This window comes from Macrobrachium rosenbergii, chromosome 8 (assembly GCF_040412425.1).
Source record: "Macrobrachium rosenbergii isolate ZJJX-2024 chromosome 8, ASM4041242v1, whole genome shotgun sequence".
Classification (NCBI taxonomy): Eukaryota; Metazoa; Arthropoda; class Malacostraca; order Decapoda; family Palaemonidae; genus Macrobrachium; species Macrobrachium rosenbergii.
The window spans coordinates 3,020,236-3,043,632 of record NC_089748.1 but is presented as its reverse complement, the minus strand read 5'-3'; the positions used below and the strand labels follow the sequence as shown (position 1 = coordinate 3,043,632).

At 39.8% G+C, this 23,397-nt stretch overlaps 1 pseudogene; it reads left to right on the top strand.

The window, feature by feature from the left end:
• Positions 1–451: 451 nt before the first annotated feature.
• On the top strand, positions 452–18,618 carry LOC136841031 (uncharacterized; annotated as a pseudogene).
• Positions 18,619–23,397: the final 4,779 nt, after the last annotated feature.

The window sequence follows — 23,397 nt, the reverse complement described above, 5'->3', positions numbered from 1 at the left end:
ATTCCGAGATCTGAATTTTATAATCTACACCGTTCTTTGCTTTTGCTTCAATTTTTCACATAGAAATGTCGATTAAGCGAGCAGTCTTTCTGTATTCATTGTATGAAAAAGAAATTTGAGAAGGGGAATTTAAATTACTGCTATTGAAGATTTAAAACAAATTGGTAAATGTCCATGAAGAATATCAAACAAAATGTTATTAAATATTTTTTTCTGCTGCGAACATGAACGTTAGGCTGCATTTACACCGAGCGAGTCAAGTCGAGTTAAGTCAAGACGAGTCAAGACAATTCATGACCCCTCTTGAATTGCCACATTAATTCAAATGGGAGAGTTTACACCAAGCAAGTCGAGCATGCCAAGTCGAGGCAAGTCAAGGCGACTCAGAGTCAGTGACCTGGGCGGAGCCATTTTTCATCAGTCATGGCGAGTCCGCTGAGAGGTGAGCACTATGACTCCTGAGGTCCTGATAAGTTTAGTGCAAGAGCAAAGTGCTATATATGATCCGGGTAATCCCATGCACTGGAATAGGGATGCCATAGCTGCTCTATAGAGGGATATTGCTGCAGAAATTACATGCACAGGTGAGTTAAGTTTTCATTCACTACATTATTCAAAAGAAGAAATGGCTGCATTTGGCAACTTACGCAGGTTTGAAATGTGAGAGATATGCTAGTAACTGCCACTCCACCAGGTGTCAAGCAGTCTGGGACTCCTCCAATTTGAGAGGAAGTACAGTATTTCCTGTCAAACTCCTGTATACCTTTGATATTGTTCACTGATATTATGCTAAATGGTATAAATACCATTTCAAAAGCAAAAGATATTATGACAATACTAATCTTTAGTAACAATATAATGATAGAGCAATAGCATCAACAAATAAATAAGCTCAGGTAACAAATAATCCTTCACTATACTTTAAATGCTTATTAAAGATATTATGCAGTTGCAAAAGTAAATGGTAATAAGACAAATACTAATGATGAAATGATAAAGCTGTAGCATCACCAAACAAAATAAACTCAATTACCAATCATCCTTCCTTATACAGTACTTCAAATGCTTAATAAAGAGTAGATGTGATGTGTGCTGACTGTCTGTAGCCTGTCAGTGGAGCATTCTATCCTGCCACTCAACAGCTCCACCTGGTGAGACAAAGTACTCTCTCAGAGTGTCACGAACTGACATGGCTTCTGCTGTAGGATGCGTACTTCTTGTTGGTGACAGACTTCTTATGTTTTGACAATGGTCATCAATTACATCATCATTATCACCAAGAATGAATGAAATTATGAAGCACACAGATACTTTTAACTATTCCTTCTGATACCTCGATGCTTGTCTCCGTTGTTGTTTTAAGTACACCAAATTTCTGAGCTAACATGCTGAAAGCACATTCTACTGTCCTCCTAGCTCTGCCCATTCTGTAGTTGAGCACTTTCCTAGAGTAATCTAGGTCCTTTCGAGGGTAAGGTCACATTACATTGGGCTTTAAAGGAAAAGCCTCATCTCCTATGAGGTAGAATGGTGCTGTGATTTCAGTGTTTGGTATGTTACTAGGCTGTGGAACATCTAGATATCCAGAGAGCAATGCCCTACCCATATTTGAGTCACAGAAAATTGAACTATCACTATTTCGCCCATATGCCCCTACATCAATCATTGTAAAACAACACTTGGCATCAGCAACAGCCAATAGTACAAAAGAGTGATACCTGTTGGGAATTTCCTTGACAGACACTGTATTTCATTGTAGCCGATAGTCTGTACAATCAACCCACATACTACGGAAGTGACTTAGCCCCTATACAAGGATAAATGAGTCATGTACCAGGTTTTCTGAATTTATTTACAAAAATAAAACCACCTCAATCACCACCCTTACACAACAATCACACAAAACCTCCAACAAAAGCGCAACAACTAACTTACAACCCACGTGCCCGCAACACAAAACACGTGGGCTACATGACTGTCTTTAACCTCGAAATCACTTAAATTCAACTACAACTAACACAACGCCACCACAGCATACAAATGCCCAAACAGTTATTCTCATCCAATCACTCTCATTACATGCTACAACTATGTAGGAGTACTCACAGATTCAGACTTTACACCAACCTTTGGGAGCTCAAAAACACATGTGTATCCAAAATGAGAGCCCTGGAGCGACAGGTGCAAGATAATGGCATGAGAGTCTCACTTCCCTATCCAGGCGGTTGATAATTGGGACAATTTATTTTTACACACTTGGGCTTAAGGACTCCAACCTGCAACAAACCACTCGAACAAACAACATGACAAAACATGATGTTGCATACTGCTGCATTACGTGCATTTCAACAAAATATGCAATAACAGTCGTGTTTATGACGTGCCTTGACCAGTAAGTTTCTGCCATTCTGTGAAACCACGTAGAATTAGTGGGAGTTTGAAGCACTGAACATTTTTGTGGTATTCTCCACCCCCAAAAAAGCTAGGAAGATTCAGGTGGAACGTACTAGTCAAGCAAGCTTTAAGCGGACCATCCGCCAGAAACAATGACATGCAGAGTGATCACTCAAATGATATTCAACATATACAGTCAAAGAAAAATTCAATAGTAGACACGTGCGTTACAATACAATGTGCATAGCAATAACAATTATGTGCACAATGGGTGTCACTAGCCATGTAAATCAATGGAACATAGAAATCAATTCACTCAGCTAAGCAAGCAATCCAAGTAGTAATCAACAGAACATGTAATTTTGCTACAAAACCGACTAATTAAAGTAAGAATTGCAATAATAAGGAATTAGTCCCAAGATGATTCAATGTAATCAACACAAGGCAATTCTCTCGTCAAGGCATTGTCGACATCAGTACATAAGCATGAGACATCAAAAGGCATCAATAATAAGCATGAGATGTCAAAAAGCATCAATAAGCAGCATGAGACATCAAAAAACACCAGTAATAAGCATGAGACATCAAAAAGCATCAATAATAAGATGTCCACAGGGTTGCAATTGGTGGGGACATACTGGAGATCAAATCCACACTCCTGCTGAATAGAGTTAATCTCCCCAACCCTACCCAGGCCATGGCAACTTTTCTGTCTGTCCATGCAATTACACTCTGAATGTCTAACAGTCTGCTTAAATGCTTGCCCAACCTGAACCCCAAAATTAAGGCTACCAGTTCTAGTTTGGGAATTGTTAATTTAGCCTGCTTCCTAGGAGTCACCCTCATTTTAGGTGCCAAGATGTTACTTTCCCCTTCTTCCTTTCCTAAGTGTTATGGCTCCACACACTTTGCTAGAGGCATCAGTAAACACATGCAGCTCACAGTTCCTCACTTTGACTCCCGTTTAAACTTTAGCTCATGAATCAATCTGAACTGTTCCAATATCTTCTTAGCTTTCTCTTGGTTGCTTTTATTCAATACATCATCCCAACCTACTTTCTCTTCCCACAAATCTTGCAAAAACATCTTACCCTTTACAAACACAGGACTAACCAACCCCAGAGGATTAAAATTAGACATTAGCAAGGACAGTACCCAACGTTTCGTGAACTCCTGCTCCCCTCCCAACTCTAATCCCTTGCAAGGTTTTAGACTTAACAAATCTTCCCCTCTATCCCAATGCATCCCTAGAATGGATATCTGTTCTGGCTCATTCCCTCCAATCCTTCTATCGAATTCTTCAGTGTTACTTGCCCACCCAGTCAGTGGCATGTTAGCTTCGTCTAGCAAGGTTTTTACTTCGGCATAGTTCTTCTCCATCTCCTCAAAGGTTGTATAGGTACCCAAAAAATTGTCTACGTGAAAGGATCTAATTAATTCTTCTCTTCCCCTCTCTTCTAAATGGGTTCTAAGTACCTGTTGCAGTAGATAAGGACTCGTTGTGACATCAAAAACAACTACTTTGAATTCATACATAACAATCTGCCCATTTACTTTTCTCCACAAAAAATATGCGTATTTTACTTCTCGAGGGTCTAAGATTACTCGTTGGAAGGCTTTGGAGATATCTGAGGTGAGAGAGCATGGCTTCTTTCTGAAATGAATCAACAAATTGTACAATAGCTCAACCAAGTTCAACCCTGAATACGAACAATCGTTAAGCGAAAGCTCACCCTAGCTTTGAAGGCGTTGAAAACTATGCTGAGAGGCGTCGTACGACTTTCCTTTTTAACGCCAAAATGGGGGAGATAATAGCCCTCTACTTTTGTGCTCTGGACTTACTCTATGAAGCCAGCTTCTAGGTAAGTCTGAGGGACTTTTTCATAATCCCTAAAATAACTCTCATCTTTTGTGAAATATTGCTCTAACAAATGCAATTGGGCGAAGGCTATGTTATAGTTGTTACTCAGTCTGTCTGACCCGTGGAAAGGTAGACTAACTTAGTAACCTTGCTCATTTTCTGTATACTTTCGGTAACTTTGTCAACAGCTGCACGTTCAGAGATTGTAAACCGTTCATGTGGCGCGATTCCTATCATGTCCAACCTCCACCAGACGTCTACATCAGGTTCAGATTCTACAATTCTACATATCCTCGAGGTGCAAATTTTAGCTATGTTAACTCCCTGCAAAGCCCACTGAGGTACCCTCCCATAAGGCATGCTCTCATTATGTGTGACAAAAACACTCACCCCGTCAATTTTATCCATACCAATTACATAGTAATTAAAATAATCTGCCCCAATCAACAAGTTTACATTCTTCAACATACCCTTTAATTTCAACATCAGCCATTTGCCATCCCTTCTCTTGCAAATGATTCTTTACATTGACAAGTCTGATGTTGTGGATTGGAGTGTTCACGTTGTCGTGTACTACTGACTTTGTGTGGACCACCCTCTCTCCCAGATGGATACAACATGCGACTATATCAAACTCTCCCTTTACTACTTGAGACCCAAATGGTGCAATGTTCAGTGGCACGAGCTTGATGACAGGTAACTTTAATTTGCATGCCAGCCAACTAGAAATAAAGCTGTGTTGACAGCCAGTATCTAAAAACATGCACACTGTGTGAGGTACCTCTTTCAAGTACAAAGTTGCCATAGTGGTAGGCAACAAGGTTACTGACAACTCAACTGAAGGCTGATTTTTTACAGTTTTGGCATTTACACACGGTTTCTAATATTTTTTATTTTGACTGGGGGTCTCGATTTTACGTTAGCTCTATTCCTCGGGCGTTCTTGCCCTCGATTAGTTACTGGTTGTGACAATACATGAGGTGGCAACCGTCTGGTGGTAGGTTGGTTGGATGAACTCATGCCATGTCTCATATCACTCCTTTGACCTTCACAAATGAGACTGTGGTGTCTGGCATTACACAATTTACAATTTACTTTACTGCTACAAGTCTTACTGCTATGGCCTTTGGCAAAACAATTAAAACAGAGTTGCGATATGACGAGTTGTCATTTCTTTGCAGCGGCGTAATGATACTTGGTACAATTAAAGGATGAATGATTTCCATTACAAAATGGACATGCTTTGTAATGTGAAGCATTTGAGTCTAACACGGGATTCAGACTTTTGTTATCTAGATTTCCCCCTGAAGTGCATCGTCTCCCATGCTACGAATAAAGAAATCAAGTGCAGTGAACAATTTTAGATCAAAATCACACTTTTGCAAATATGCCATGACTTTCTGATAAACTTGCCCCTAAGAAAATTTTTGATTTGCTTGATCAATACAGTCAATTCAATACGGAAGGCTTTTAATTCCTTACACTTACATTTTGGCACAAAAAGATTGACTAACCACCAATGCAAGATTACCAAGGTCTGATGGTTGTTCCCATAACATTTTTTTAGCAACTCCCGCACTACTTCGTATCTTCCTGCCGTTACACTTAGAGACTGTACCACTCTAAGTGGCTTGCCTTCCAGGGATCCCAACAGATACATGAACTTCGCTAAGTCGTCAATGCCCGTGCGTTTATGGACACGTGCGTCAAATAATTCTTGGAAGTTACTGAACTCGTTCGTCTCTCCCTTAAACGTGGGCAGAGGCAATTCCTTCAATTTAGGCAATCGGGTTGTGGGTTGGTTTGTGGGTGTAAGAGTCCCAATTCGACTCATAAGTAGTGTGGTCACTCCCGCTGCTTGATTGAATGACTACCACACTTGATCATGTGCTAATGTTTCTTATTTGCTTGGGTTAGATACATACCAAGCTCTCAACTGCTGTTCATCAGGTTGAATTCTGTTCAACAAGTTCTGATACAATGACATGATGTGACTTGAGAAGTATCCCTTAAGCACCTACCAGATTGTCGTCTAGGAGGCCCAAGATGGCTTCCATTTGGGCTTCATCACTGACCGCCATTTTATGAATGTGTGGGAGGATGACTACTTATTTACGTTAACTTAATCTGTAAGTGAAAAAAGGAGTGTACTTGGCAAACAATTCAAAGGGGTGAGAAGGAAATGACGCCAGCCTAAGTTAGGCTACGTTACTCTCACCCAAACAGTTAAAAGCAATACACAAACCCTGTCCTCTTCAGTTAACTCTGGCATACTCGCTCGCCTCGGATGAGTCTCATTATTCAATTTACACAACAGCTAAATTAAACCTCCTGTTCCAGAAGGGAAGCTCGCTAGATTCTAGGCTAGCTATCAGGCTTCCGGGCCTACGATAAATTTCAATTTCTACGCCCTCACTCTCGAGCAAACGGGCTGGCAATTGTGAGTGCCCTACCACCAAAACTCTGAATACCATGCCTCGCCTAACCTCCCACGGGGGACTAGAACTTGGGTTGATCATGTTCGAAGGACCACTAAAATGTCAGGAATTTCCTTGACAGACACTGTATTTTCATTGTGCAGATAGTCTGCACAATCACCCCACTTACTATGGAAGCGACTTATCCCCCATACAAGGATAAATGAGTTACGTACCAGGTTTTCTCAATTTATTTACAAAAATAAAACCACCTCAATCACCACCCTTACAAAACAATCACACAAAACCTCCAACAAAAGTGCAATAACGAAAACGATCTTACAATCCACGTGCCCGCAACACGAAACATGTGGGCTACACGACTGCCTTCAACCTCGAAATCACTGAAATTCAACTACAACTAACAAAGTGTCACCGCAGCACACAAACACCCAAACAGTTATTCTCATCCAATCACTCTCATTACATGCTACAACTATGTAAGAGCACTCACAGTTTCAGACTTTACACCAACCTTTGGGAGCCCAATAACACACGTGTATCCAAAACGAGATACCTGGAGCGACAAGCGCGAGATAATGGCACGATAGTCTCACTTCCCTGTCCAGGCAGTTGATAATTGGGACAATTTATTTCTACACACTTGGGCTTAAGGACTCCAAACCTACAACAAACCACTCAAACAAACAACAAGATGAAACATGACATTGCATAGTGCGGCGTTACATGCATTTCAACAAATTGGGCATATTAGGTAAGCTTAAATTATTTTCTTTATTTGCATTATGTAAATTTAGATCAGCCTTGTTTTTTCTAGGTTTAATAACTACTTTTTAAGAAAGTCATTTTGTGGCAAGATAGCTTTTGTTTTGAATGGGTATTTGTTTACATTATTTTTGAAGTTCAGTGTTTGTTGTCTGGTCATTTTAAGTGCTTAACGCAAAGTGCTTAATTTAACATTATTCAGTCTGGTTAGGTGCCTCCCTCCTGTTTGTTTATATTATCGAACTATCGTTTTAACGAGTGTTTTTCTGTTTTTATGAGTGTTGATGAACGCCTCCTTAGTGATGTCTGGATGTCGGAGCTCGGCCCAAGTTAGTTTGGGCTATAGCACTCCCCTGATATACTGTCCCTTGAGCAGCTGATTGATTTTTGGAATTTGGTTGACGATTGTTTGGCAGCTTTTTGGACCACGTCTACATATCTTCCTCTTGGACAGTTGTTCACAGGTCCTCTTGTCACCTGCGACTCGAGTGTTTCCTGCCTCGACCTGCAACTTGGGTTCTTCATATGAGACTCACAGGTACTCCTGTCACCTGCGACTTGAGTGTGCCCTGCTTTTCCCTGTTGAGGAGGAATTCCCAGGGAATTGGTGCCGTCGCTTTCTCCCGGTACTGATGTGGATTTGCCTGCCGTTTCTACTAGCTCATGAAATGATCTGTAGGGAGGCTGACACCAGGTAAGTATCCCTGATTTTCGCATAGGATCACCTTCCCTTTTATGTGGATGCTCTGGTGTTCATGACCTGCCCTGATAACTGAACTGGCGATTTGATCATGGCTCAGGAATTGTTTCTCCTCCGCTGCCTCCACTGATTGTGAGAAAAACTATATAGCAGTTGGATTATTTAAGTATATATATGTATATTTTGCATGTTTATGCTGTGACTTTATAACGTCACCCGACAGGTCATAAAATTTCCAGATAAAGTATCATTTATTTAGTTTTGTGGCAATAGGTAGGGATTATAATTGCTTTCTTGTTTTGTTTTCTTTGCCTTCCTTCTTCCTTTGATTTAGTATTAGGATAGTTTTTGGTCTGGCCAGCAAAAGTGTTGGATCCAAACAAGTAATTTATTAATAGTTGTCATTTCCTCCTTATTATATATCTTTCTTTGATAGGGTTTAGCTTTCTTAGTTTTAGGGAATCCAGTGGGATTCTAAATACCGGTATTTGTCCTTCCTGGTTGTTACCGAGGTTTTGAAGTGTTTATTATATCCCATAAGGTTGATTTAAATTTTGTATTTATTAAGTATTAAATATTGCTGAGTTTTCTTGAGTGTTTGTTTCCGCTGACCTTTAGCACTGAGTTACATTTATTACTGACAACAATTCTATTATTAATTAAGAACTTGCATAACAACCCCGAGGGTTGTAACAATTTGGTGACTGTGACGGGATTGTTTTCAGGTGTACTCAGTGTTTTGGTTTGTCGGACAGCACTTGGTTAATTTTAACAATATTTTGTTTTGCTGTAGTTATTACCTTTCTCCCCTGCTGGTTTCGGTACAATGGAGGATTTTGTGTTTGACCCAGCAGAGTTTTTAGGGTCGGCTGACTGTATAAAACATCTGCCAGTATTGAGAAAAAATTATTTGGTAAGTTGTGCCAGGTGGTTGGGTATTCCGTTGAGGGCAGCGGATACTAAAAATCAGTTGTTGGTAGCTGTTAAAAGTAAAATTATTCAAGGTCTGGCTGAGACTGAACATTTGGTTAGGGAAAGTGAGAGTGTAGGTGGTATTGACTCAGAGCATGAGGGTAGTATGTTTGAGGGAGAGATTGATGATGATGATGTAGAATAAGTGTCAACGTAGGTCTAACTTTATTTGAGGATCCTCCATGGACAGGAACTATTAATGAGAGCCAGGCTAATTTGCCTCAGGAACAAAATATTTCCACAAATCCTTTTACGTCAGTAGAAAACCCTGCGCCAGGAAATCCTCTGGCTCCTGTTCGTCCTTTGGTGGAGTCCAAGGATGACAATGAATTTAATTTGATTTGTAAGCCTATAGAATTGAGGAAGCTAGAATTTGAGGAGAACAAGAGGGTGAGGAGGCATGAATTGGAGATGGCCAATATTAATTTAGAAATTGCCAGGCTGCAGGGTACCTCTAATCATTTTAGTACACCTTGAGGCAACTTGCAGGATAAATTTAATATAGGTGCAGCCTTGAAATTAGTGCCAGTGTTCGATGAGTTGAATGTCCCAGAATTTTTCAAGGTATTCGAATGTGTCACCACCCGGTTGTCTTGGCTACCAGAAATGTGGACAGTATTAATTCAATGTAGGTTGGTGGGCAAGGCAATTCGAGTGTATAATGCCTTGGAAGAAGGAATAGCTCATGACTATCATAAGGTTTAGGCACTAGTCCTCAAGGCATATGATCTGGTCCCTGAGGCCTATTGCCTTAAGTTCAGAAACTTTACAAAGCAGTCCTCCCTTACTTATGTCGAATTTGCTAGGATTAAAGAGGAGCAGTTTGATGATTGGTTAAAAAGCCGCCAGGTGGTCTCTTTCTCCTCTTTGAGGGAACTCATGTTTCTCGAAGAATTCAAGAGGGCATGCAGCAAAGAGTTGAAAGTATATTTGGAATAGGTAAAAGCCGTTAATTTAGGTAAGGCTGCCCAAATTGCCGATGAGTTTGTATTGACCCACAGAACTGGGTCGGGTAATTTTGGGATTAAGGATGTGAATTTTCATTCTTCTAGGCCAACGGATTTTCAGAGGAAATCAGGGACTTTTGTGAATATTCACGGCCAGGGTAATCCACCAGTTAGAAATCATAGGCCCAATAGTAACCAGGGGAAAGTCTCGAGTGGACAAGACACTCGTGTCTTTTCCAAAGATAATAGGTTTGGTTCTGGCCCAGGTAATATGAATGATAGAGGTAGGGGGACCTGCTTTTGGTGTAATAAGCAGGGACATTATCAGGCACAGTGTAATGCCAGAAGAAGGTACCTCCAAAGGAATAATAACAATCCTGTGTCATTAATATCTACTCGTAAGCCTCTTGTTAGTAATCCCGAGATTGAAAAGCGTCCAGTTCCTACTAGTAGTAATGATAGTAGTAGTGGCAGCCCGTCTTCTAGTAGAAAGGAGTCATGACTCCTTATGATAAGTATATTTGGCCTGGTAAATTAATAACTGACTCTAAAACAATTGGTGTGAAATTTTTGAGGGACACAGGGTCGGCCAGGTCTCTGGTTTTGAAAGAAACTTTGAAGGTTTTAGCAGAATATTCAGGGAATTTTGTTGTTCTGAGAGGGTTCCCGAACACGGTTGTTTTGGCTCCGTTAATGGAGGTCAGGTTGTCTTTCCCTGGTTATGATAAAGTGACAGAGTTGGTGGTTGTTGAGAGCCTCCCTATCCCTGGCATTGACGGCATTTTGGGTAATGATATACTAAATAGTAAAAGACAGGAGTTGTTCCCAATATTGTCTGTGCACACCTGTTCAGTTGCAGTAACAACCCGTGCAGCAGCCAAGGCTGCAAATTTAATCGATAATAACGATGATTTAATCTTAAGTAGTTTAGAAGTAGACATAGAGAGGCCCAGGTCTTTAGACAGTAGTAGTAGTGTAGTTAGTAATGTTTTGAGAACTGATTGGGACAGGTTGTCATTTATTGAAGCTCAAAAAAAGGAATTTAGTTTTGATTTAGGTGACACCGCGGATTTGACTAAACCCCGGTTTTGTGTAACTAACGGTTTATTATACCGGATTAGTTGCCCCCCTGAGCAAAACGTCTCGTATTGAACAGATTGTTGTCCCATCTCAATTTCGGAAGTCTATTTTGAGTCTTTCTCATGATGATTCTTTTTATGGCCACTTTGGTGTATGGAAAACTTTTCGAAAGTTGGCAAAATGTTTTTGGTGGCCAGCATTAAAATCATCTTTGAAACGATTTGTTAACGAATGTGAGGTTTGTCAGGTGATGGGGAAACCCAATCAAATTATTCCTAAAGCCCCATTAAATCCAATTCCTGCAATCGGTGAGCCATTTGTAGAATAGAATTAGTAATTGATGTGGTTGGGCCTTTGCCTAAAACTAAGTCTGGATTTAACCATCTCTTGACAATTATGGATAGAGCATCTCGATTCCCTGAGGCCTTCCCGATGAGAAGGATAACTTCTAAGGCAGTGTTTGACAAATTAATTGAATTCTTTTCCAGGTATGGTCTCCCTCGCATTATTCAAACAGATTGTGGTACCAATTTTACGAGTAAGGTATTTAAGGGTAAGTGAGCTGAACTGGCCATTCGACACAATACCAGTGTACCTTATCATCCAGAGAGTCAGGGGTGGTGGAAAGGTTCCACCAGACCCTTAAATCTATTTTGAAAAAGTATTGTTATGAACAAGGGGAGGAATGGGATAAAGGGCTTCCCTTTGCTCTCTTTGTTCTGAGAAATCACCCAAATTCTTCCACTAGCGTAGCTCCCTTTGAACTGGTATTTAGGCACAAAGTACATGGTCCTTTAGAGATTTTTCATGAAATGCTAGAGACTGGTCGACGAGGAGATGCGAACTTGGGAGAGTTTGTAGAGGACTTGAGGAAAAAATTATCCAGAGCCTAGAAATTTGCCCGAGAAAATTTGGCTTCTTCTCAGGCTGCTATAAAGTTAAATTTTGACAGGAAATCTAAAGCACGGTCATTTGAGCCCGGAGAACTAGTTTTAGTTTTGAGTACTGAGTCGGACAACTTCCTTGAACCAAGGTGTTGAGGAAGTTGTCTGAGGTAAATTATGAAATAGAGGCTCCTGGGACCAAACGAAAGTGCCGGATATTCCATATAAATGGATTAAAACAATATACTTCAAATAGACAAGATCCTCTTGCAATTGTTTATGAGCCTGTGGCTGGGGTTATGGAACCACCTTTAGAGGATTTAGAGGATTCAGATGATTTAATTTGTCAGGTGTCATCTGATGCTCTTTTTGATAATATCCAAAATTTAGAGGTTTTGAAGGAAGGGCTGGAGCATCTGGAAATTGCTCAAAGAAGGGATATGATTAACTTAATTTCTTCTTTTCCAGATTTATTTCAGAATTCTCCAGGTCAAACTAGTTTTCTTGAGCATGATGTAGACGTAGGAAGTGCTTCTCCTGTAAATCAGAGTCCTTATCGGCTGAATCCCGTTAAGAGGGAAATAGTTGATAAGGAGATTAAATATGCTAGAGCACGATCTCATCCAAGCTCCTGTTAGTACATGGAGCTCCCCGATAGCCCTTGTTAAGAAGCCTGACGGGAAGTTCCGTATGTGTGTGGACTACCGTAAGGTTAACACATACACTAAGAATGACTATTTTCCTTTGCTTAGGATAGATGACTGTCTCGACCACATAGTTTATTATGAAATTGGATTTATTGAAAGGGTATTGGCAGTTTCACCTGTCTGATCGAGAATGAGAGATTTCTGCATTTGTCACTCCCTTCAAGCTTTACGAGTGTAAGATAATGCCCTTTGGGATGAAAAACGCTGCATGTACCTTCCAACGACTTATGAACCACGTCATTTGTGGTTTGGAAGGTACAGAAATCTATATAGATGACTTGGTAGTTCACAGCAACGACTGGCGGACACATATGCTATGGTTAAGGAAAGTGTTTGAAGCTTTAAAGGCCGCCGGTCTTGTTGTGAATCTTGCCAAGTGTGAGTTTGGCAAAGCAAAGGTGTCCTATTTGGGTCATGAGATGGGTTTGGGTCAGGTGGCACCTAAGCAAGCCAACCTCGAGGCTATTATAAATATGAAGAGGCCATGCAATGTCAGAGAAGTTCGGCGAGTCCTGGGAATGACTGGCTATTATCGTAGATTCGTGCAAAATTTCTCAGACCTTGCTCAGTCTCTTACCAAATTGTTAGAGAAAGGGCAGAAGTTTGTGTGGTCTCCTCAATGTGAGGAAGCATTTATTAAACTTGAGTTAGTGTTAGTATCTAACCCAATATTGACTTCTCCTAATTTCCAGAGACCTTTTATTATTGCAGTGGATGCCAGTGACATAGGTACTGGGGGTTTCCTCTTTCAAAGGAACGAGGCAGGAGAGGTTCACCCCATATCATATAGTCGAAAGTTACTGGCTGCTGAGAAAAGGTATTCCACCATAGAAAAGGAGGCCCTCGCCTTGGTCCATACTCTTTTGCATTTTAAACCATATGTAACTAATTTTTCCTTTCCCATCGAAATTTGGACAGATCATAACCCACTGATTTTCATAGAGCATATGAAAGGAGCCAACCAGAGGATTTTACGTTGGGCTCTTCAGCTACAGAAATTCATGCTGATGGTTAAGCATGTGAAGGGACTGAAAATAAAATTCCAGATGCTCTTTCTAGAATTTAAGGTTCACATCTGGCCTCCCTCGTACCTCGCCCTGCTCTCTTCTCCAATGGGTTTGCATAAAGGCTTTGGTTTGTAAACGGTAGCTTAAAAAGGTGTATGAATGGGTATGACTGTATCCTTAGTTTAAGATTGTGGTATTCTCAGCAAGGTTTCGGAATTCTAGTAACTTTTGATGATTTGTCCTGAATAGGAGACACTATTATTTTGTATAACCTGTAGTGACCTTAATATGGGCAGTTACCACAGGTAGGCCAATATGGTAGGGTCTGTTATGTGCAAATTCAGTGTTATTGGCTGAATTGGAGATAACTATTTTGCGTGATAGTTTGACTTTTGGTTTATTTTGGTTTTGACTTCTCTGTTGGTTAGGCTGGTAAGTTTTCTATATGTGACAATTCTAATTTTGAGATTGATGTGTTGTAGTAGTATTAATTAGAAATTTGATTTCAGATTTCAGGACCGATATTTTCCTTTGTCCTGTTTATGTATGTTTGGTGTTGTCTTTAGAGTGATGTGTTAATCTTTTTCTTTTTACAGTATTGTTGTTTTGCATAGTTTAAAAAAATTACTCTATTGGAATATTTTTTTTTGTTTTTGTTTTGGGGGAGGAAGGTATTAGGTAAGCTTAAATCATTTTCTTTATTTGCGTTATGTAAATTTAGATCAACCTTGTTTTTTCTAGGTTTAATAACTACTTTTTAAGAAGGTCATTTTGTGGCAAGATAGCCTTAGTTTTGAATGGGTATTTGTTTACATTATTTTTTAAGTTCAGTGTCCGTTGTCCGGTCATTTCTAGTGCTTAATGCAAAGTGCTTAATTTAACATTATTCAGTGTGGTTAGGCGCCTCCCTCCCGTTTGTTTATATTATCGAACTATCGTTTTAACGAGTGTTTTTCTGTTTTTACGAGTGTTGATGAACGCCTCCTTAGTGATGTCTGGACGTCGGAGTTCGGCCCGAGTTAGTTCGGGCTATAGCACTCCCCTGATTTATTGTCCCTTGAGCAGCTGATTGATTTTTGGAATTTGGTTGACGATTGTTTGGCAGCTTTTTGGACCACGTCTACATGGATCTTCCTCTTGGACTGTTGTTCGCAGGTCCTCTTGTCACCTGCGACTCGAGTGTTTCCTGCCTCGGTCCTTCATATGAGATTCGCAGGTACTCCTGTCACCTACGACTTGAGTGTTCCTTGCTTTTCCCTGTTGAGGAGGAATTCCCAGGGAATTGGTGCCGTCGCTTTCTCCCGGAACTGATGTGGATTTGCCTGCCGTTTCTGCGTCTCTATTCAGCTGTGAAATGATCTGTAGGGAGGCTGACACCAGCTAAGTATCCCTGATTTTCGAATAGGATCACCTTCCCTTTCATGTGGATGCTCTGGCGTTCATGACCTGTCCTGATACCTGAACTGGCGATTTGATCACGGCTCAGGAATTGTTTCCCCTCCGCTGCCTCCACTGATTGTGAGGAAAACTATATAGCAGTTGGATTATTTAAGTATATATATGTATATTTTGTCATGTTTATGCTGTGACTTTATAACGTCACCCGACGGGTCATAAATTTTCTAGATAAGGTATCATTTATTTAGTTTTGTGATAATAGGCAGGGATTATAATTGCTTTCTTGTTTTGTTTTCTCTGCCTTCCTTCTTCCTTTGATTTAGTATTAGGATAGTTTTTGGTCTGGCCAGCAAAAGTGTTGTATCCAAACAAGTTATTTATTAATAATTGCCATTTCCTCCTTATTATATATCTTTCTTTGATAGGGTTTAGCTTTCTAAGTTTTAGGGAATCCAGTGGGATTCTAAGGACCGGTATTTGTCCTTCCTGATTGTTACCGAGGTTTTGAAGTGTTTATTATATCCCACAAGGTTGATTTAAATTTTGTATTTATTAAGTATTAAATATTGCTGAGTTTTCTTGAGTATTTGTTTCCGCTGACCTTTAGCACTGAGTTACATTTATTACTGACAACAATTCTATTATTAAGAACTTGCATAACCCCGAGTGTTGTAACAAGGCAATAATAGTCATGTTTACGATGTGCATTGACAAGTAGGTTCCTGCCATTCTGTGAAACCCCGTAGAATCGGCGGGAGTTTGAAGCTGAAAAAATCCTGTGCCCTGAACTTTTTCGCAACAATACCCTTTATAATTAGGAAAAAGTGAGCCTGCAGCAAGTGGGCATTTCAGCCGACAGTGCTTGCCGTCGATACTTCCAATACAGTTAGGAACATTGCATTCCTCAGAAAATGTCCTTGCTACCTCTCTCCAGCAATGATCATCAGGTACTGCCATATACTTTTGTTGCGGTACTTCCCATATAGTACTGCGTGTTTCTTTGATGATCTTATGCACTGTAGTCTTCCCAGTGCTAAGCTGGAACCCAAGGGATGCAAAGGATTCTCCAGTAGCAACATGTCTGGAAAAAATGTTATATAACAAGCATTAACTACTTGTATCTATTGGTGAGAGAGAGAGAGAGAGAAAGAGAGAGAGAGAGAGAGAGAGAGAGAGAGAGAGAGAGAGAGAGATAACAAGCATTAACTACTTTTATTTATTGGTGAGAGGGAGAAAGAGGAGAGAGAGGGAGGTCATAACAGGGACGAATGGGAGCCAGAGGAAATCGTACACAAATAGCATTGTTTTATTATTTTTTTCGCAGAAACTGAATGCAAGAAAAAAAAATGGAGAGAGAGAGAGAGAGAGAGAGAGAGAGAGAGAGAGAGAGATAACAAGCATTAACTACTTTTATTTTTTGGTGAGAGAGAGAAAGAGGAGAGAGAGAGGTCATAACAGGGACGAATGGGAGCCAGAGGAAATCGTACACAAATAGCATTGTTTTATTATTTTTTTCGCAGAAACTGAATGCAAGAAAAAATGGCGAGAGAGAGAGAGAGAGAGAGAGAGAGAGAGAGAGAGAGAGAGAGAGAGAGAGAGAGAGAGAGAGAGAGAGAGATAACAAGCATTAACTACTTTTATTTATTGGTGAGAGAGAGAAAGAGGAGAGAGAGAGGTCATAACAGGGACGAATGGGAGCCAGAGGAAATCGTACACAAATAGCATTCTTTTATTATTTTTTTCGCAGAAACTGAATGCAAGAAAAAATGGCGAGAGAGAGAGAGAGAGAGAGAGAGAGAGAGAGAGAGAGAGAGAGAGAGAGATAACAAGCATTAACTACTTTTATTTTTTGGTGAGAGAGAGAAAGAGAGAGAGAGAGGTCATAACAGGGACGAATGGGAGCCAGAGGAAATCGTACACAAATAGCATTGTTTTATTATTTTTTTCTGCAGAAACTGAATGCAAGAAAAATGAGAGAGAGAGAGAGAGAGAGAGAGAGAGAGAGAGAGAGAGAGAGAGAGAGAGAGATAACAAGCATTAACTACTTTTATTTTTTTGAGAGAGAGAAAGAGAGAGAGAGAGAGGTCATAGCAGGGACGAATGGGAGCCAGAGGAAATCGTACACAAATAGCATTGTTTTATTATTTTTTCGCAGAAACTGAATGCAAGAAAAAATGAGAGAGAGAGAGAGAGAGAGAGAGAGAGAGAGAGAGAGAGAGAGAGAGAGAGAGAGAGAGAGATAACAAGCATTAACTACTTTTATTTTTTGGTGAGAGAGAGAAAGAGGAGAGAGAGAGGTCATAACAGGGACGAATGGGAGCCAGAGGAAATCGTACACAAATAACATTCTTTTGTTATTTTTTTGCAGAAACTGAATGCAAGAAAAAATGGAGAGAGAGAGAGAGAGAGAGAGAGAGAGAGAGAGAGAGAGAGAGAGAGAGAGATAACAAGCAATAACTACTTTTATTTATTGGTGAGAGAGAGAAAGAGGAGAGAGAGAGGTCATAGCAGGGACGAATGGGAGCCAGAGGAAATCGTACACAAATAGCATTCTTTTATTATTTTTTTCGCAGAAACTGAATGCAAGAAAAAATGGCGAGAGAGAGAGAGAGAGAGAGAGAGAGAGAGAGAGAGAGAGAGAGAGAGAGAGAGAGATAACAAGCATTAACTACTTTTATTTATTGGTGAGAGAGAGAAAGAGGAGAGAGAGAGAGGTCATAACAGGGACGAATGGGAGCCAGAGGAAATCGTACACAAATAGCATTCTTTTATTATTTTTTTTCGCAGAAACTGAATGCAAGAAAAAATGGCATCACCTATCGAGCAATTTTATGAGAGAATGGAGGAGGACTAGTATCAAGCCATCTGGATCAGCCCATAGCACAACAAAGAAGTGGGTATTTTATGATGCTATGGAATTCCTCATCCCCCATGTAACGCCACGAGCAACATCGTTCTAATGTACCAACACCGCCAGATGAGGACCAAAGTTTTGTAGATGTTACACCTGACGAATCATCCTCTGCTGTCCCGGATGCACCTGATAATGCATGTTTTCAAGAAATAACAAACAACGTAGACGTCTGTGAAGGGAAGAGCAGACCTGCTTTCAACTTACTTACCTCTACACCAAAGAAACTCACGCTAACAAAAGACCTCGCTGAGACTTTACAAATGAATTTGATATGCAGATCAATGGTTGAGCTGCAGAAACTTCGTGAACAGGCAGCATGTAAAAATGAAAATGACTCAGATCGTCAGTTCCTGTTGAGTCTTCTTCCTCTAATGAAACAATTGTCGCCAGCTGACAGTCTTGACATCAAAATGGAAATACATGAAGCCTTTCGAAGGAAGCTCTTCAATCGCACCAACACCCACTACGGTTACTGGTCTGAGCAACGCACAACTCTAACACCATCACCATCTCCTGCTAAAGCTAATAATTCTGAGTACACTTACCTGTGAGAGCTAGCCCTCAAGCAGAAGAACATGACTATTTTTTACTGTATACACATCGAGGAAGAATTAGTACATTTGTTTGTTTTGCTGTATTTACAATAAAAAATAACGAATGTCTTTGTTTTACAGTCTTGACATCCAGAAATATGTTTATTTATCTGGTACTGTATTCACAGCCGCCAGAAATAGAGGATGTCTATTTTTTTACTGTATTCACAACCAGTAATAAAGGATGTCTATTTATCTTTTTGTTTGATTTACCACTGCATGAAACACTAGATCTACCTACTTACAAACAACATTTTCAATTATCTACTTCTTGCCTTCAGGAAAATGACCATTCTTTCCTCAGTTGAAAGTGCACGTCGGTAATTTGGTGTTTTGCTTTCTTATGTAGGGTGCAGTTAACTCCACTAACATTTTAAATTGCTCAGTTGCCATTGTGAAGAAGTCATAAAACTTCTCTGGATTGTTTATCAAGTCTGGGAATAGATGCCCAAAGCTTCCAAACTCTGGCTTTTAGAATAATCTCATGAATCCATAATCTTTGACGCCTACGCTTACTCCTTCGCCGCCTCAGCCACAGCAACACCGATATTTCAGCGAGTGTTTGCGTCCATCCTAGTCCTTGTTGAGCTTGATTCTGACTGACTCAGTAAGTGGGAACTGCGCTGATTCAAAATGGCTCTCGTCTTGGCTTGACTAGACTCGACTCGCTTGGTGTAAACGCAGCCTTATTCTGCATGCATAAATGGAAGTTAGGAAGCAGCGGGTTGAGTCTGGTGACGAATGTGTACTATTCTTAGTTTTGAGTAACTATCAAATCATCTATCTGTTTAGGTTTTCTAGATGTATGCTTGTACGAACAATATATACTTTCTTCAGAAGTCGACCGTTTTCCCTAAGAGGGGTGGGTTGAAAGAAAAAAAAACGCACACGCACAACAGTTACTTCCACTTTCATATTGTAACCTCTGACTCGTAGAAGAACCACCTTGAAAGAACCTCTACGTTATTAGCAAATTCGTGCACCTGCGCAGCAGGGTCATCACTAGCTTGAGGGTCCCAGTGCTTATGCTGCGGTATTCCCCCCTATCTTTTATGCACTCTCAAACTTGCATATATAGGGCCTCCCTTTCAAATGCCTTTTCACTCAGTCTGCAGCCTCTCCCTTCTAACACTCAAGAACTTTAAATTTTCGCTATCGGTCTATTGTCCTCCATTCTTTTCAGGAAACCAGCCATCTTAAAGCACTAAGATCAATTCTTTCACCTAAACTAATGTTTATACTACTACATGCAGTCTATATTCCTAATCCTTCAGTAGTTCTTATGACGAATAAACTTAGCAAGCAGTTCATCTCAGTAGCTTCAGTAGTTTTTCATTCGTATTTCGGCACTCGCATTTCGCTTCGAGAAAGGAGACATGAATCAATTCCAATCTTGTGCAAATACCTGCTACCCTCTTTGTTTCAGTTGTTCGGTAACTTACTTCCTCTCTCATCTTTCCGTCATCCTTTATATATTCTGCCAAATACTCAAACTAATCGGCCTCTTCTGTTCTTACACCATCTGTATTAATAATCATTGCTCCATCGTTCTGGTTTCCTTCTATCCTAGTAACCTCATCTTGCTCATATTTACTTTCAGCTTCCACCTCTTGAAAAATCTTTCTGTAAATATCCACCATTTTACAGTACATTTAAAATTTACTTTTCTACTCGACAAATTTGGAACTACATATAATTTATTTTTTTCTCTCATTTTTGCACTATTCTATCTATAAATATGTTAAGCAGCCATGGGAACATAGCACACTCTCGTGTAAGACCCACCTATACACCAAGCTAAAACTTAAAGAATAAAGAGTCACTATTTAGATCTTGCACCAGAGAATTAATATAACCGTCTACATATCCTAACACATGTTTTGCTCCACATTGTATGTATATATATATATATATATATATATATATATATATATATATATATATATATATATATATATATATATATATATATATATATATATATATATATATATATATATATATATATATATATATATATATATATATATATATATATATATATATATATATGTATATATATATATATATATGAAATTTTTTTATGTATGATTTATATACAATCATGAAGCTACAAATGTCGTTTAATATCAAATTCACGCTACCTCGAGAGTATCTCCGATGGAGAATTATCACCGAAGGAATTTATATAAGTGATAAATGAACAGGTACCACTTTGACATGGACCCATTCAACGATAAGTGGACGCTAGTTGATCAAGAGAGGTATAAATCATTACCGAGTCTGCTGTACTGTTTTTTTTCATCGTGAGCGGGAAAAACCTTCGGCAATGACCCACCTCCGCCATGATAGTTCATTTTGGAACACGCAGCTCTTATTATGAAATTTTTTATCACACCGTGATTTATATACAATCATGAAGCTACAAATGTCGTTTAATATCAAATTCACGCTACTCGAGAGTATTCCGATGGAGAATTATCACCGAAGGGAATTTATATCTGATAAATGAACAGGTACCACTGGGACGCGAACCTGTACATGGACCCATTCAACGACTCCAGTGGACGCTACCACCGGCCATCAAGAGGTATAAATCATTAGTCTGCTGTACTGTTTTTTCCGCCGTGAGCGGGGAAATTTTTAGCCTCGGCAATGACCCACCTTGATAGTTCGTTGGTACGTTTGGAACACGCAGCTCTTATTATCACCGTGATTTATATACAATCATGAAGCTACAAATGTCGTTTAATATCAGCAACGAGAGTATCTCCGATGGAGAATTATGATCAGGGGAATTTATATAAGTGATAAATGAACAGGTACCACTTCGAACCCTGACATGGACCCATTCAACGACTCCAGTGGACGCTACCACCGCCATCAAGAGAGGTATAAATCATTACCGAGTCTGCTGTACTGTTTTTTCCCGTCGTGAGCGAAATTGTACTTAGCCTCGCAATGACCCACCTCCGCCATGATAGTTCGTTGGTACGTTTGGAACACGCAGCTCTTATTATGAAATTTTTTATCACACCGTGATTTATATACAATCATGAAGCTACAAATGTCGTTTAATATCAAATTCACGCTACCGTAGAGTACGATGGAGAACATCACGAAGGGGAATTTATATAAGTGATAAATGAACAGGTACCACTGGGACGCGAATTTGACATGGACCCATTCAGCGACTCAGTGGGCGCTATTGCGCCATCAAGAGGTCATTTCAATGATAACCCGGCATTTGTGATAGTTCGCAATACGTTTAACACGCAGCTCTTATTATGAAATTTTTATCACACCATGATTTATACAATTACAAATGTCGTTTTAATATCACCACGCTGGAATAGTATCTCCGATGAGAATTATCACGAAGGGGAATTTATTAAGTGATAAATGAGGTACCACTGGACGCCAACATTCACCCAATGATAAATCAGCCGAGTCTGCTGTTTTAAATTCTAGTGACCCACTATGATAGTTACACGTTTGGAACACGCAGCTCTTATTATGAAATTTTTTATCACACCGTGATTTATATACAATCATGAAGCTACAAATGTCGTTTAATATCAAATTCACGCTACCTCGAGAGTATCTCCGATGGAGAATTATCACCGAAGGGGAATTTATATAAATCACGGTGTGATAAAAAATTTCATAATAAGAGCTGCGTGTTCCAAACGTACCAACGAACTATCATGGCGGAGGTGGGTCATTGCCGAGGCTAAGTACAATTTCCCGCTCACGATGGGAAAAACAGTAGACTCGTAATGATTTATATCCTTTGATGGCGGTGGTAGCGTCCACTGGAGCCGTTGAATGGGTCCATGTCAAAAGCGTCCCAGTGGTACCTGTTCATTTATCACTTATATAAATTCCCTTCGGTGATAATTCTCCATCGGAGATACTCGAGGTCGTGAATTTGATATTAAAACGACATTTATGCTCATGATTGTATATAAATCACGGTGTGATAAAAAAATTTCATAATAAGAGCTGCGTGTTCCAAACGCATTTCAACGAACTATCATGGCGGGAGGTGGGTCTTGCCGAGGTTCTTTGCTCACGACGGAAAAAACAGTACAGCAGACTCGGTAATGATTTATACCTCTTGATGGCGCGGTGGTAGCGTCCACTGAGCCGTTGAATGGGTCCATGTCAAGGGTTCAAGGCCCCAGTGGTATTTGAAAAGAGCCTTTGCTTTGTTCCCATCCATGTATTTGGATGGGAACAAAACAAAGGGCTCTTTCAAACTACTCCAAATAGTTCAGGATAAACTGTTTGTTTGCGAAAACAAAGAACTGGCAAGATGGATAGTTTCTGTAGTAGTTTATGAACAAACATTGTTGCTTCCTATGAATTACAGTAGCATGCATCCTTCACACGAAGGTTGTAATTTTCAGACTAAGATTCATTGTCTTTGGCTATTTAAGCAGCTTCTGTTATCAGAGATATGGATTTTATTGCTTTCCCTGACAAGGGAAATGGAAGATTGTTGGCAGGTAAACATCTTTCAAATAGTTTTGTTGCATTAATTCAGCTCTGAGTCCTGCAACTTGAATCCTGTAAGTCTCTGGATTCGATACTGTGTAGTATTTTGGAACCTTTCTTTAACTGATAGTGCTCACTAGAATTTAAAACTGTGATTATTTTTAATTTGAACAGGAATATCGCAAGCTGTTGCACATGCAGCAGAGAAGTGATACTGAGGACACTTGTGTTATCCAT